This window comes from Peromyscus maniculatus, chromosome 4, assembly GCF_049852395.1.
Source record: "Peromyscus maniculatus bairdii isolate BWxNUB_F1_BW_parent chromosome 4, HU_Pman_BW_mat_3.1, whole genome shotgun sequence".
Taxonomy (NCBI): domain Eukaryota; kingdom Metazoa; phylum Chordata; class Mammalia; order Rodentia; family Cricetidae; genus Peromyscus; species Peromyscus maniculatus.
Genome location: NC_134855.1, coordinates 136,493,503 through 136,508,415, shown reverse-complemented (window position 1 = coordinate 136,508,415; position 14,913 = coordinate 136,493,503). Strand labels below are relative to the sequence as shown.

General features: G+C 42.3%; 1 protein-coding gene across 4 annotated transcripts in view; it reads left to right on the top strand.

The window, feature by feature from the left end:
* The first annotated feature begins 304 nt into the window (after positions 1-304).
* LOC102906731 (protein NDRG3) overlaps positions 305-14,913 on the top strand; it is a 68,813-nt gene continuing 54,204 nt past the window's right edge. For 3 of the 4 annotated variants that reach the window (XM_076571058.1, XM_076571055.1, XM_076571056.1), the window contains exon 1: positions 318-430. The gene's annotated coding sequence lies outside the window, so the exon portion shown is untranslated. Of the gene's footprint in view, positions 431-14,913 lie in introns of all 4 variants that reach the window. The other variant, XM_076571054.1, reaches the window with a different exon arrangement.

Sequence of the window (14,913 nt, the reverse complement as noted above, 5' to 3'; positions counted from 1 at the left end):
TGTTAAGAGGCGAAAGAAGACTAGGAATTTGAACTCTTGAGACTCAAATTCTAGCTCAGGAGTGCCAGCTGATCTTGCATGTAGCCCTAAACCTTGTTAAAACAAGTATGTCATGGCCCTTAAAGGCTTACTAATAATTTAACCAAGAGGAATAGATAGACGGGTGCAGACCGAGCTTTTCACAGTTCAGGGCAGGTCTGAGCCACAGCCTTTGAGGCCGCAAGAAAAACTACAGTCAAGATGGCGCTGCTAGGCTCTCCGGGCCTGGCCACCATCTTTCCTGTAGTTCCCAGCGTAAGCGAGCGCGTCGCGCATGCGTAAATCCCCGGCTTCCTCAGCGCGCGTGCGCAGCGCAGCGCCTCCCCCTCCCCTCGTTGCTGCCGCTGCTGCTGCAGCTGCTGTTGACTGACGGCCCGCGGTAGCGCTTCAGGTGAGTGAGCGCCTCTGCCACAGCGGGCGGAGGGCGCGCGGCGCGGTACACCCCGGTGTCGCTCCCTTGGGCGCTGCGGACCGATGCCCACACGGCAGAACCCAGGTCCTCGCGGTCGGCCTCCTCCGAGCCCCCGGCGCCTTGCGCGTCCAGCCCGGCCTCCCGCGCCGCTGCCGGCACCTAGCCCGCGGGGCACAGCGTGTGCCTGGCTGGGGTCGAGCCTCTCTCCCGAGGCCTGCACCCTCCGTCGCAGGGACCCTCCGAGGGTGTCACGGTCTTCCCGGCTCCCACGGCGCAGCTCGGAGCTCCTAGATCTGAGCATCCCCCTGCCCCGCTGCCCCTCACAGCCCCGAGAGTTTTGACAGGGGCCTTGACTCGCCTTCGGTGGGTTCCGTCCCAAAGCCACAGAGGTCTCCCTCTCTCCGGGGACCCCATGACCCCGGTTTGCATAAAGCCCACTTTGTAGTCAAGGAAACTGAGGCACTGGGAGGTGAAATGCCGAGTCCAAGGTCATGGGACCGACAAGTGACACACACGGCCAGCGCGCTAACTCGGAGGCTTTGGGGCTTTCACGGCCAGAGCTGGTGGAATTTGATCTTGTATCTTTAAATTTTTCGGAAACACACTTGTCATTTATAGAGTTGCTTTTAGACGTCGTAAAAGTGGGCTACGGATAGAATTTGTCAGTAGGATGGAAGAGCTGTTGTGATAACAATTGCGATGTTAATATGAGCTGGCTCCCTCCCAAATACTCGCCTTGCGCCAGTACCTTGCTAAGCGTTTTATTAAAATTGGTTCACCTTTGTACCTCACTGCTTTCCCTCCAATGCTTCCTCCCTGCTTTTCCTTGAAGATTTTTTTTTTCCCTCCCTTCAGAGCTCTCCTCCCTGCCCCTCCCTGCAGAGCTCTCCTCCTCCCTGTCGTCACAGGTAGACTGGGAGTCTTGGCTTAAGCAGGGAGGCTCTTCCCTGGTGGTTCCCTGATGGAACACAGTAAGCTTTGCTTACATCCACCTCCCACCCCACTCCACCCCACCCCCCAAGGTATAATTAGCCTTCCTTTTCTAGCTGCCAGGACTAGGCAATAGGACAGGGCTGGCTGGACTTGTGGAGGTGACAGAGCAGATTTAGCCAGTACTCACCTCCTTTGGGGACTTTCTGGCTCTGCTCCAGAACGTTTTCAGACTTTAAGATAAAAAGGGAAAGCGTTGAAGGGGTGATGCAGACTCTAAGACACCTCCTTTGATTTGAGTCCCAAATGAACAGCTATAAAAATGTGTTGATTTTTGCCTCCAAAATAACTAGCTCAAACTGTCTTTTCCTTCCTTAGCAAATCCTCCTCCACACTTTAAAGGCTCCACAAAATTTTCACCTTCCTTATAAAGCCTTCCCTGCTTAATTTTCCCAACTAGAATTAAATAATACACTACAGGCTGCAGGCCTGTGTCTTACCTTCAGGGCTGTTATCCTTTTGAGGTCAGGCACCGTCTCTGCACCCCTAGATGCCAGGCTCCCAGTAGACCCTTGGTAAATACTGAATTCCACTGTTCCTTGTTCTTACTCAAAGGTGATGTTTCCTTGCTGTCCTTCTGTTAGTCCTCTTGTCCTTCAGTTCCTCTTTGCTGTCCCTCCCTTTAGACTTATCTTCTGATTATCCCCACTCATCCTTAGTCTACCCTTTTGTTTTTGAAAGTTTGCAGATGGTCTTGCATCTAGAAGTCTCCCCTGCCGTGGAGCTTGGTATGTGCTTCGTTAGCCTACGGAGGAGTTTTTCTTTTTATGTGGCAGTAGGAGTACCCAAGGCTTATGACATTTTAGTCTGTACTGAAGTTTGTGTGAGATGCTTTTTTTCATTCTTTTGCTTTGTGTGGCTTATTACCCTAGGTGACATGAGAGTGATCATAGTTTTTATTGTATATCAATGCATGGTATTTATAATAAAAATTAATAATATTCACAAGGCCCTTTTGGAGACAGCAGATATGTGCATAGGTTTTCTTCATAAATGAGCTGCTGCTACTTTTGTTTTGTTTTTAGATTTATTTATCTATTTGTACCTGTGTCTGTGCATATATTAGATCACATGTGCCCCACAGCATGCATATGGGGCTCAGAGGACAATTTTGGAGAGTCAGTTCCTCTTCTACTATGCAGGTCCTTGGGATTGAACTCAGGTTATCAGGATTGGGGGAAAGTGCCTTTACCAACTGAGCCATTTTGCCAGCCCAGTTATTTTATTTTTTTAAGCAGAGACTCACTTTGTAGGCCAGTCTAACCTCAAACTCTTGATGTTTTGACCTCAACCTCTGGAATATTGGAATTATAGGCACATGCCACCAAACTTAACTTAATAATGTTCTTTTAAATTTTTTTTTAATTTATTTATTTATTGGGGGGGGGCACAATGCTATGCTGTGCATGTAGAAGTCAGAGGACAACTTTGTGGAGTCAGTTCTATATTCCAGGGACTGAATTCAGGATGCTAAGCGAGCATCTTTACTACTGAAACACCCTAGAACTTCTTAAAGAGTTATTTGAAATGATTTCCTGATACTACAGTGAATTATTATTGTATATAAGTTATAGTGATGAGTATTGTAGAAGATTCAGAATTGAATAAAAAATGATTCCTTTTCAAGCAGTTTACTAGCTGACTAGGGAACACTATTTTAACTGTGACATATCTAAACATTGCCACATTAAGTTACAAGCAAAGCAATATGAGAATATAATGAAATGATAGTCCAATGTGGGAATTATTCATTTTTTTGAGAAGGGGTCTCTTATATCCCAGGCTGTCCTGAACTCCTGATCCTCATGCCTCTATCTAAGTGCTGGGCTTACTGGCATGTGCCACCACACCCAGTTTGGAAAATACCATAAAATTATATTCAATCTGAAAACAAGCATTGATCTTACCTTCTCTCTTTGATAGACAGTATCCTGAGAACTGAATTTGTCCAAGGTTATAGAACTGAGACTACAGCTTGACATTCCAGACTTTTTATTCATTAAGGATTTGCCAGGGCAGAGAGGATAGCTCAGTGGTAGAGAACATGACTAGATGTGTGAGGCCTTGGAAATCATTCCCAGAATCTTTTTTTTAAATTTATCAATGTTTCTCCTTTGTGTGAAGACATTAACCAGCAACTCTTAAAATTTCTGGTTATGTGTTTAGATCAAGAGGTAGAAGAATTGGGAGGCAGAGGCAGGCGGATCTTTGTGAGTTCAAGGCCAGCCTGGTCTAGAGAGCGAGATCCAGGAAAGGTGCAAACCTACACAGAGAAACCCTGTCTCGAAAAAAAGAGAGAGAGAGAGAGAGAGAGAGAGAGAGAGAGAGAGAGAGAGAGAGAGAGAGAGAGAGGTAGAAGAGATAAATACACTCATGGCTATAAGGAGCATCTGGTCTATTAGGGAGAAGATAACTGTTCTGGACCGCTGAGGACAGTGTATAGATAATGTCAAGGTAGATGGGAGAGGGATTAGGTGTGGTGTGGGACTTGGGGAAGAGGTCAGGAGTAGTATGCACAACAGCAGAGAGGCGGGGGAAGAATTAAGATTTTCAGAGCTTAGCCGGGCGGTGGTGGCGCACACCTTTAATCCCAGCACTTGGGAGGCAGAGCCAGGCGGATCTCTGTGAGTTCAAGGCCAGCCTGGGCTACAGAGTGAGTTCCAGGAAAGGTGCCAAAGCTACACAGAGAAACTCTGTCTCCAAAAAAAACAAAAAAAGAATTTTCAGAGTTTGACAGATTGATAGTGTCAGAATTGAAAGGACAAAGAAAGCATTTTGAAGTTTGGGTGACAAAACTGAGACAAGATAACAGTGTCTGCCATGGTTAAAGGGTGAAAAAACAACCAAAAAAAACCAAAAAAAACAAACAAACCCTGACTTGATTGTATCAGAACTGTAGTTCTTAACCTCTCCTGTGCATCAGTCAACTAGACAGCTCATTAGCACATTGCTTCTCTTGCCTCCAGAGTTTCTGATTCAGTAGGTCTTAACAGGGGCCTGAGAACTGAGTTCTAACACATTCCCCGATCATGCTGATTCTCCTAGTCTGAGGGCCACACTTTGAAACCCACTAGATGAGAATATTGAAAAGCTGTTCAAAAAATGTCAAAGAGCTTGTTCCAGAGAAGAGAGAGAAGAGGGCGTGGGGCGGAGGGAGGGAGGGAGGGAGGGAGGGACTGAGAGACTGATTAAGTGTGTTACTTGCATGGGTCAGTTCTGGAAAAATTACATATAACACCATAATAGTCACTTCAAAAAATGAGATATGGGAGCCTGAGGAATTAGTTTTGAAATTTATACCTTTGTAAGTTATTTTTACAATGTGCATGTATTGCTTTTGTATTTTAAAAAGGAAATGAAATGAAACCTTCTTGAAGATTGATATTAAAATATTTATGGATTTTAAAAAGAGCTCGATAAAGTGATCTAGTCATACTACAAACATTTTTAGTGCCTGCTGTATGGCAGATGCTGGTAGCTTCTGGAAATACAAATCGTTTGCTAAAGCATCGAGTCTGGTGATAGGGCTCTACAAATAACAACTCCAGTTAGTATCACAGTGAACTCCCTAGTAGTAGGGATCAGGGCCTAGCTGATAATAGGCAAATGATGAATGGATGATCAAATCCAGGTAAGAAATAAGGACCAAAGGGAAGAAAAGACCAAATGGAAGGTTTGTTTTTGTTTTTGTTTGTTTATTTGTTTGTTTGCTGGGTTGCAAGAGTGGGGAGTGGGGCATGTGTGTGCGGAGGGTGGTGATAAGCCTGGATAAGCAATGTGAAAGGAAACAGTTCACCAGGAAGGGCTCTAGGAGGTAGAAACAGGAGGATCAAGAGTTTAAGGTATTCTTGGCTACATAGCAAGCTTGAGGCCAGCCTGGATTACAGAAGACCATCTCAGAAAGGTGTGCCAGGGAGGAGAGGGGCTCTCTGAAGTCCAAAGATTAATAATACTGCAGGTTTAATACTGAAAAGGTGTTATCTATTCTGAGAAATTCCCATTCCACTTATGAGGCTGCTTGAGAACAGCTTGCCAAGATTGAGAACACGTATTTATAAGATTCAGGGTTTCCTTTGGTAAATGAAAAAAAAAAAAACTTTAGTTATAGTGCTAACTCTATTGTATTTATAACTATAACCTATAATTTTGTCATTACTTCCCTCCCATATTCACATGAGATTAACTGATATATGAAGGACATTTTAAATAGAAGAATGAATTGCTTTGAACTGGGTATGTAACTCAGTAGTAGAGCTCATGCTTAGTATACCCCAGGCTCCAGGGTTTGATTCCCAGCCTCCCTTCCCTAGAATGGTATTCTCTTTTGAAAAAGAAAAAAAAATCCTATGTTTTCTATAATTAACCCGAGAGGGCTTGACATATTATCAGTCCTAAGTAAATATTTGTTGTTGTTGGCTATAGGGGTGCACAGTGAAGGAAGTGTGCCTCCTTTGCATGCTGAGTTGCATTCCGTGGAAACATTAATTATGGTACTGAGCATGCTATGCTATTAGACCTAATGTGGGGCTGTGTAGTGTAGAGCTGTTGGTCTCCTTGACTATTTATGTGTAGGAGTTACTTTTTGTCTTTCCCAGAGACTGAATTTAGTAAATTCAGTCTAAACTAATTAATATTAGTTTCCTGGGGCTGACAAAGTGGCTTAACAGGTCAAAGCTCTTGCTGGAAAATGGAGTTTGGTACCTGGATCCCATATAATGGTAAAAGGAAAAACTGACTCCACAAAGTTATCTTCTGATTTCCATGTGCCTGCTGTTTCCACACCCATCATACACATCATACACACACATACACACTTGTAAATTTTGTTGTTGTCGGTTGTTTTTTTTTGAGACAGGATTTCTCTGTATAACTTTGGAGCCTGTCCTGGATCTCGCTCTGTAGTCCAGGCTGGCCTCGAACTCACAGAGATCTGCCTGCCTCTGCCTCCCAAGTGCTGGGATTAAAGGCCTGGTCCACCAACACCCAGCTTTGTAACTTTTTTTTAAATATATGGATTCCATAAGTATAGGTAGGGTGGCTTCCACCAAGCTTTGACTTTGTTATTTTATCAACTAATGCCCATAGTCTACAGTCTGAATTTTTCAGTTGATTGATCAAGATTCAGTTCCAAGTACAGCATTCTTTATACTTCATCTCTTGACTCATTAAAACCTTTTGTTACATATTTTGTAGTATCTTTTTTTTTTTGAGACAGGTTTGCTCTGTAACTTTGGAGGCTGTCCCGGCACTCACTCTGTAACCCAGGCTGGTCTCAAACTCACAATCACCTGCCTCTGTCTCCCAAGTGCTGGGATTAAAGGTGTGGACCAACACAGCCTGGCTTTTTGTAGTATCTTAAGGTAAATGCTGTTTTGACTTTTAGGGAAATAGCTGTCATCTGGGGGAACTATCAGTGTAATGACTTACAAACTTATAAATCTAATAAATTAGGATAAGGAAACCCTATGTATATCCTAAACGTACTATGAAATTGCTTCCCAATTCTAATTGTAATTTAAGATTTGAAATCATATCAACTTCCCATTAATAATTGCGGTAATTTTTCAAGAAACAGCATTTGTTTAAAAAACAGTTTATTAGAAATGACAGGATAACAGGGTTTGTTTGTTTGTTTTTTGTCAGAGCTGAGGACTGAACCCAGGGCCTTGCACTTGCTAGGCAAGCATTTTACCACTGAGCTAAATCCCCAACCCCAGAAATGACAGTGTTATCAGTTTATCCTTACAGTACTTCTACATTTTATACCTTAGGTTTCAGTTCATGATTAAAAAGTGAATGAGCCTCATGGTAAAGCTCAATGCTAGAGTCCTTATCTATCATGCATGAGGACCTAATTTTGATACCCAGTTTCAAAAAAGAAAAAGTGAGTGCTTTTGTAAAATTATGAGATCTTAGCAGCAAGACCATTGTACATTAATCTTTAAAACTTGGCAGAGAGAAGAGGGAGATTAGGTTATTGTCTCTGTTCCTGAAGTTGAGAAGCTCAGGGTGGGGGTGGGGGCAGAGGTCCTCCCAACAGTCTTCAGCCTTGAAAGATGCTGCTGTGTTGAAATGGTGTCAGTGTGTTTTAACTGTAACATAACTTGGGTCCTTAGATGTCCTATAAGTAGATTGCTTTTCCAGTTACCCCGGGTAGCTGTTGGTCTGTTCCTTGTAATAATAGTCAAAGTTTGGATATTGCTTTTCTGTAGCATGAATCTTAAAGGTACTTATTAATGAATCAAACCTGAGGCCAGTTATTGGGTGAATGCTGGAAGATCAGAGAAGCAGAACAAGCCACAGCCACCTCGCCTCACCAATTCCTCAGCTGATCCTATTTCCTCAGACTGGAAGCCTCTGTGTCCTCATCCAAATGGCATTCAGCTGAACTGCTACTCAAAAGCCTAAAAGCTTAACCAGCCAAATGCTTCTAGTTCCTGGTCTTCGTGCCTTATATACCTTTCTGCTTTCTACCATCACTCCCTGGGATTAAAGGCTCACTTTCTGGGATTAAAGTCGTGTGTCACCATGCCTGGTTATCTCCAATGTGGCCTTGAACTCACAGAGATTGGCCTGTGTCTACATCCTGAGCTAAGATTAAAGGCATTTGCTACCACTACCTAACCTCTATGTTTAATATTGTGGCTGTTCTGTCTCTGACCCCAGATAAGTTTATTAGAGTGCACAATATTTTGGGGAACACAATACCACCACACTTTTCTGTTTTCAAAATTTGCTGATCATGAAATTCCTAATAGACTTTAGAAATGTCTTAGTTAGTTTTCTATTGCTATGATAAAATAACATAAACAAACCAACTTATAAAAGAAAGCGTTTCTTTGGGGCTTATTGTTCCAGAGGGTTAGAGTCCATGACCATCATGACAGGGAGCATGGCAGCAGTCAGGCAGACACGGTGCTCGACCAACAGCTGAGAGCTCATATTTTGAGTCACAGCCAGGAGGCAGAGTGGACTAATTGGGAATGATGTGGGCTTTTGAAACTTCCAAGCTCCAATGACACACCTCCCCCATCAAGGCCATACCCTCTAATCCTTCCCAAACAGTTCTACCAACGGGGGACCAAGTGTTCAAATATATGAGCCAATGGGGGCCATTTTCATTCAACCCACCACAGAAACCAAACCTGAAAAAATGAGGAATTAATGAGCAGTTGGCACCAAACAGAAAAAAGTGTTAATAGAGACTTGTCCAAGATTTGGATGCAGAATATTAAAGTTCAAATTCTTGCTCTGCTGCTTGCTAGCTGTGTGGCTTTTGGCAAATTATAAAGTCAAGCTATGCCTCAGTTTCTTCATCTGTGAAAGGGGGAGGATTACACTGCCTAGCTTATAATTGTTGGAACATAATATAAAATAATGAATGGATAAAATGCTCGTCCTGGTACCTGACGTAGGGTAAGCACTCAGTAACTGGCAGGTATGAACATGAAGTACTGCTGTTAGGGTTCTTGTCATTTACCACATTCACACTGTAGAAAGGAACAAATTGTTTTCGGGGATTCTGCCTTCAGCTGGTAAGAACCCGGAGCTCTTCCAAGCTTTGTATCAGGACCTTGCCAGCAGTAGCTTCCCTAGAGTCTTGAGCTGCGTCCTTCAAGAGTGGAAGGCAGAAGGGTGTGTTTCTGGTGCTAGAGTTGCTTTAGACAAGCCTTTTATTAGAAGACTCTCTGTTAGTTGGGAGTCTGTAATTAACAAGATCTCTCTATGGGGATTGCTTTGTTCTAGCAGTTATCTGTACCAAGACCCTGGAATGAATAAAATGAACACATAGGGCAGACTTGGATTTCCAATTTGGCAGTCTCTGAAAATCTATTTACCACCTGCTGCCCAAACCCAAGAATGACTTAGCAAAAGGGTGGGTGGGGGTCTGTTGTAAGGGGTGTGGTTATACCTTATCCAGGGCCAAGGAGAAGCAAGGGCATTTCCTGTTAGAATGAAGATCTATGAGTATACCTCAACAGCTGCCTTTGACCCTCACCCCCCTCTTTTGCTTATGGAGGGAGGGAGGGAGCCTCTGAAACTATTTCTTCCTGTAAAGAGATACACAGATTTTCATTTGTGCAAGGGAAAATCTGTGAGCTAGATTTTAAAAGGTCTATTTGTTCCATGGAGTTGGTTTGTTTATTTGGCTTTCCAGGCTGTCTCTTGAGATCCTTTGCTTTATAAAGGGCCCCTAGGGGACAGCAGTGAAACCAACATCCATTACCCTAGATGCTTGGGAGGATGCTTAAGTCAATGGTTTTATGATTAGATTAATTCAGGCTTTAAGCCTGATAAAACTTAAGAGCCAAGTCATCACATAATTGTGTTTCTTATAGATGGAAGTATAGAATGTAGCCCAGTGTCCTGGAATATCTTCCAGAATCTAGGCTTGGTGTCCAAACAGTGGTCTTAGCCCCATATACATTCAGGTGTGTGGATTTAGTCAAATCACTTTAATTTTCTGTCTCTTCCTTATTGGAGGAAAGGGACACTGCTGAAGACCAGTGCTTCTTTACCTTAGTTGCATTTAACAATTACCCATGGACCTTTAAAAACAATGCCTAAGTCCTGCCTCAGCCCGTTAAAATGATCTTTAGGATTGAGGCCTCGTATTGATTTTTTTTTTTTTTTTTTTTTCTGGAGCTGAGGACTGAACCCAGGGCCTTATGCTTGCTAGGCAAGCGCTCTACCACTGAGCTAAATTCCCAAACCCACCCCCCCACCCCCCCACCCGTATTGATATTCTTTTTTTTTTTTTTTTTTTTTTTTTTTGGTTTTTTTCGAGACAGGGTTTCTCTGTGTAGCTTTGCGCCTTTCCTGGAGCTCACTTGGTAGCCCAGGCTGGCCTCGAACTCACAAAGATCCGCCTGCCTCTGCCTCCCAAGTGCTGGGATTAAAGGCGTGCGCCACCACGCCCGGCTGAGTATTGATATTCTTTAAAGCTCCTAGGTCTAATTGTAGCGAAGAAAACTGTAGACAAGATGACCAGGGATTTTGTTGCTTTTAATTTAAATGTTTTAATTTGTGAGAATTTCATACATGACTACTGTATTTATATAATGTCCACCTCTCCCTCTTTTTCCTCCAGCTCCTCCTGTGTCTTCTTCCAACTCCTTCTCAAATTTACAACCTCTTCTATTATTATTATTAAACATCTATAAATATACAGCACACGACCTAGTTGGTCCATTTAGCGTTATCCATATGTATATGGGTTTAGGGCTGACTATTTTAGATTGGGTAACTTATCAGGGAGTTTGTCCCTAGGGAAAGTTGATTGTCCCTCTCTCAGCAGCCAATAATTTCCTGTAGCTCTTCATCCAGTGTGGATCTTCTGAGATTTCCTCCATCTACATTAACATGTCAGCTGGTGTTGTCATTATGTAGGCCTTGTTTAGGCAACCGTATTAGTGAGATTTCATGGGCACACCTTCTCCATCTAGAAGATACTATCTGGCAGATATCCTGGTCACCTGACTTTTAGTCTTTCTGCCCCCTCTTTGGCAGTGTGGTGTGTAGGAGTTGCATTGTAGACATATTGGTTGTAGTTGAGCTCACACAGTCGGTTGTTCTCTGCATTTTGTCCAGTTGTGAATTGATTTATTTGGTTTTGTTTGTTTTCTTTTTTTTTTATTTTAAGATTTATTCATTTATTATGTATACAGTGTTCTGTGTGCGTGTATCCCTGCAGACCATAAGAGGGCGCCAGATCTCCCTACAGATGGTTGTGAGCCACCATGTGGTTGCTGGGAATTGAACTCAGGACCTTTGGAAGAACAGCCAGTGCTCTTAACCGCTGAGCCATCTCTCCAGCCCCCTGTTTGTTTGTTTTCTGAGACAGAGTTTCACATAATAGACCGTGCTGGCCTTGAACTCACAGATTCACCTGCCTCTGCTGGGATTAAAGGCATGTGTCTCTACACCTACCAGATTTCCTTTGTTTCCTTCCTTCCCTTTAAAAAAAAAAAAAAGAACATTTATTTAGAGAACCGAAGGGATACCTCAGTGGTCATGCTGCTCTTGCAAAGGACCTCTGAGTTCCATTCACCGAACCCACACCAGGCAGCTCACAACTGCCTGGAACTGTTTCTGGAGATCCAGTGCTCTCTTCTGGCCTCCACAGGCACCTGCAAGTACATGAGCATACTAATACATACATACACATAAATCAAAGTAAAATGTTGAAAAAATAAAAATAAATCTACTTCTTTAATTTTTTTACTTAAAAATAAAAAGGTTTTATTTTATGTGTTTGAGTGTTTTGTTTACATGTATGTATATGTCAGAGAGAGAGCTCCATTTATTGAAACTGGAGTTAGGGATCATTGTAAGCTGCTGTGCAGGTACTGGGAATTAAACTGGGGTCCTATGGAGGAGCAGCCAGTGCTCTTAACCACTTAGCCCAATGGTTGTGGATTTCTATAACAGTTTCCATCTGTTCTATCTGCTGCAAAAAAAAGCTTTGATAAGGGATGAGAGCTATACTTACCTGTGATTTTTGACTGGGGAGTTGAGGCCATCAATATATAAAGTTATTATTGAAAGGTGTATGTTATTGCCGTTATTCTGCTGTTTGGTTTGCTTGGGTTTTGCTGTTTCTGTTCTTAAGTCTTATTTTGTATTTCAGTAATCATAGCTTCATTTGTTTTCTTTCTATGGTCTCTTGGCTATGCTTATTTCTCTCTTCAGTCTGAAGTAATGTTTTTGGTATCCTCTGTAGAGCTGGTGTGGTGGACATGAATTCTTTTAGCCTGTTTCTATCATGGAAAGTTTTTCTTTTTCCTTCAATTACAGTGGCTAGATTTTCTGGGTGCAGTAGTCTATCTAGGTTGGCATCCGTGGTCTTTTAGAATTTAAATCACGTTGCTCCATGCTCTTCTGGCTTTTAAAGTCTCTACTGAGAAATCAACTGTTGTTTTAGTGGGTTTGCTTTCATATGTAACTTGTGTTTTTTCTCTTGTAGCTTTCAATACTCTTTCTTTGCTCTGTATATTTAGTGTTTTAACTATAATATGCTGTGGGGAATTTCTTTTTCTACTCTTACCTATGGTGTTGTTGGCTTCTTATATGTCTTTCCTTTATTAGGGGAAGTTTTCCTCTCATCCTGTTGAAGATCTGGTCTATGCCATTGACCTGAGATTCTTTTCCTTCTTCTAGGTCTATAACCCAAAGATCTTTTCATAGTGTTGAAAAGTTCCTGCATGTTTCTCCCATGTTTTGTTTTCATATTATTTGTTTGAATGGTCTAATTACTCTATTTTCAAGTCCTGATAATTCTGTCTTCTCCTACATCCAGCCTACTGTTTAGGCTTCCCTGAGTTTTCTAATTGAACTGTTGAGTTTTTCAGTTCCATCTTATCTCAGCTTAAGTTCTCTTCAGTATTTCTATCTCTTTACTGAATTCAGTTTTCAGATCCTGAATTGTCTTCATCACTTCATTCAGCCTTACACTTGTGTTTTCTTGGACTTCACTAAGAGTTCACTGAGGCATTTGCTCATGTTCTCTTTAAACTCCTTAAATGTTTTTGGTCATGTTTAGGATTGTTCTTTTGAATTTTTGAGTCCTAGGGTTCTACGTAATTTTCACTGGAGAACATTTCTACAAGAGTAGTGGGTTTGGGGTTGGGGAAGACATTATCTTGGCCTTTCATATTGTTCAAGTTTTTTGTCATGTGACGTGGGCATTTGGACTTCTTTTACGGGTGGTGTGTCTGCTGTGAGAGTCTAGCCTCCTCAGGCTGCCTGATGTCGGACCTGCATGACTAGAGGTAGGCCTTAGGACTGTAAAGGTGGCTTTGAGGGGTCAAGTTGTTTCTTCTTCGGCTTTGTCTTCTGGGTTTTGTTCTATGGTTGTTTCTTGTTTGTTTCAAGACAGAGGTTCACCATGTAGTTGTGGCCAGCTTGGAACTCTCTCTATAAAAAAGATGGCATCAAACTGACATCACCTGCCTCTGCCTTTCAAGTGGTGAGATGAAAGGCTTGTCCATATCTGGCAAAGATGACCAAGTTTCAAACAACTGATAAAGCTAAGTTTCTGTATCATTCTTCCTAGAAACCATCAGTGTCGTCCATAGAATATAAAGTGGTCTGTGTCCTTTTTTCCGACTCAGTTTCCTTTGTAGCTTGTCTTCTCTCAGTGGTCATCCCTTTTTCCTTGCCTTGAGTGTCCTCACTTGGAATGGCTGCTCCTGCATTCCAATTTTTCAAGCATATCCTTTCAAATTTTCATTCTCACCTCTTTTGGGAATGTCTTGGCCATCGTAGCCCTTATTATCTCACCTCTGCACTGAGGAAGCTTCTTTTAGCTCTAATGCTGTGTTCCAAACACTGCACGGACTGTAAGACAACCCAAGCGACCCCCTTTCTTCTTGGTAAGGTGGAATACATATAGAAATACCACTGTGAAACTTGCATACCCTTAAACGTGTATGTTATATCGTATGTTGTTGGGTACTCTATATGTTCTATTTTGTGAGTTACTTGATGGATAGACCTTTTCTAGTTTTCCTCTTCAGCCCAGTAGGAGCTCTCAGCTCTTGCCAAAGTGGAGCCTTTTCCAGAAGATCTGTGCTGTCTCATCACCTTGTCTTTAAGGAACTTTTTTTTGTTGTTTGTTTGTTTTTGTTTTCGAGTTTCTCTGTATGCCTTTGGCTATCCTGGAACTCGATCTGCAGACCAGGCTGGCCTTGAACTCACAGAGATCCACCTGCCTCTGCCTCCTGAGTGCTGGGATTAAAGGCATTCACCACATTTATATGTACTTGAAAGTACAGATATTACTTTCTTTATGAAACTTCCTCAGTAACTACAACCTGTATTCATTGTCATTTGTCTTAAACCTCTGTAATTTAGGGTAGTTTTCTTTCTTCTTCTTTTTTTGGTTTTTTGATGTAGGGTTTCTCTGTGTAGCCCTGGCTGCCCTAGATGACTCAGAGATTTGCCTGTTACTATCTCCTGAGTACTGGGATTAAAGGTGTGTGCTGCCACCACTCTGCTAAGGTAGTTTTCTTAACTGATGCTTATACCCTACAGAGATTATTTGGCATTGCATGGAAACGGTTTTGGCTGTTAAAGCTATTGGGGGATGGTGCTATTGCCATCTAGTTGTAAATGTCTGGGATGTTACTAAACACCGTAATGAATAGAACACATCTCCAACACTGTCTTTGTCTATGATGGTCAGTGAGGCAGTGTGTGATCTGTGTTTGCAGTTAGAAAACTTGAGTTTCAATTCCAGCTGTGCCATCTATTAGCAGTAGTAGTTTAGTTGGTCTGTTTGTCTTTTTCTTTTTTTATAAACATGACCTTTTTTATAATTTAACTTTTTTTTAATGTGTATTGGTGTGAAGGTGTCAGATCTCCTGGAACTGGAATTCTAGACATATATGAGCTGCCATGTGGGTGCTGGGAATTGAACCCAGGTCCTCTGGAAGAGCAGCCAGTACTCTTAACCACTGAGCCATCTCTCC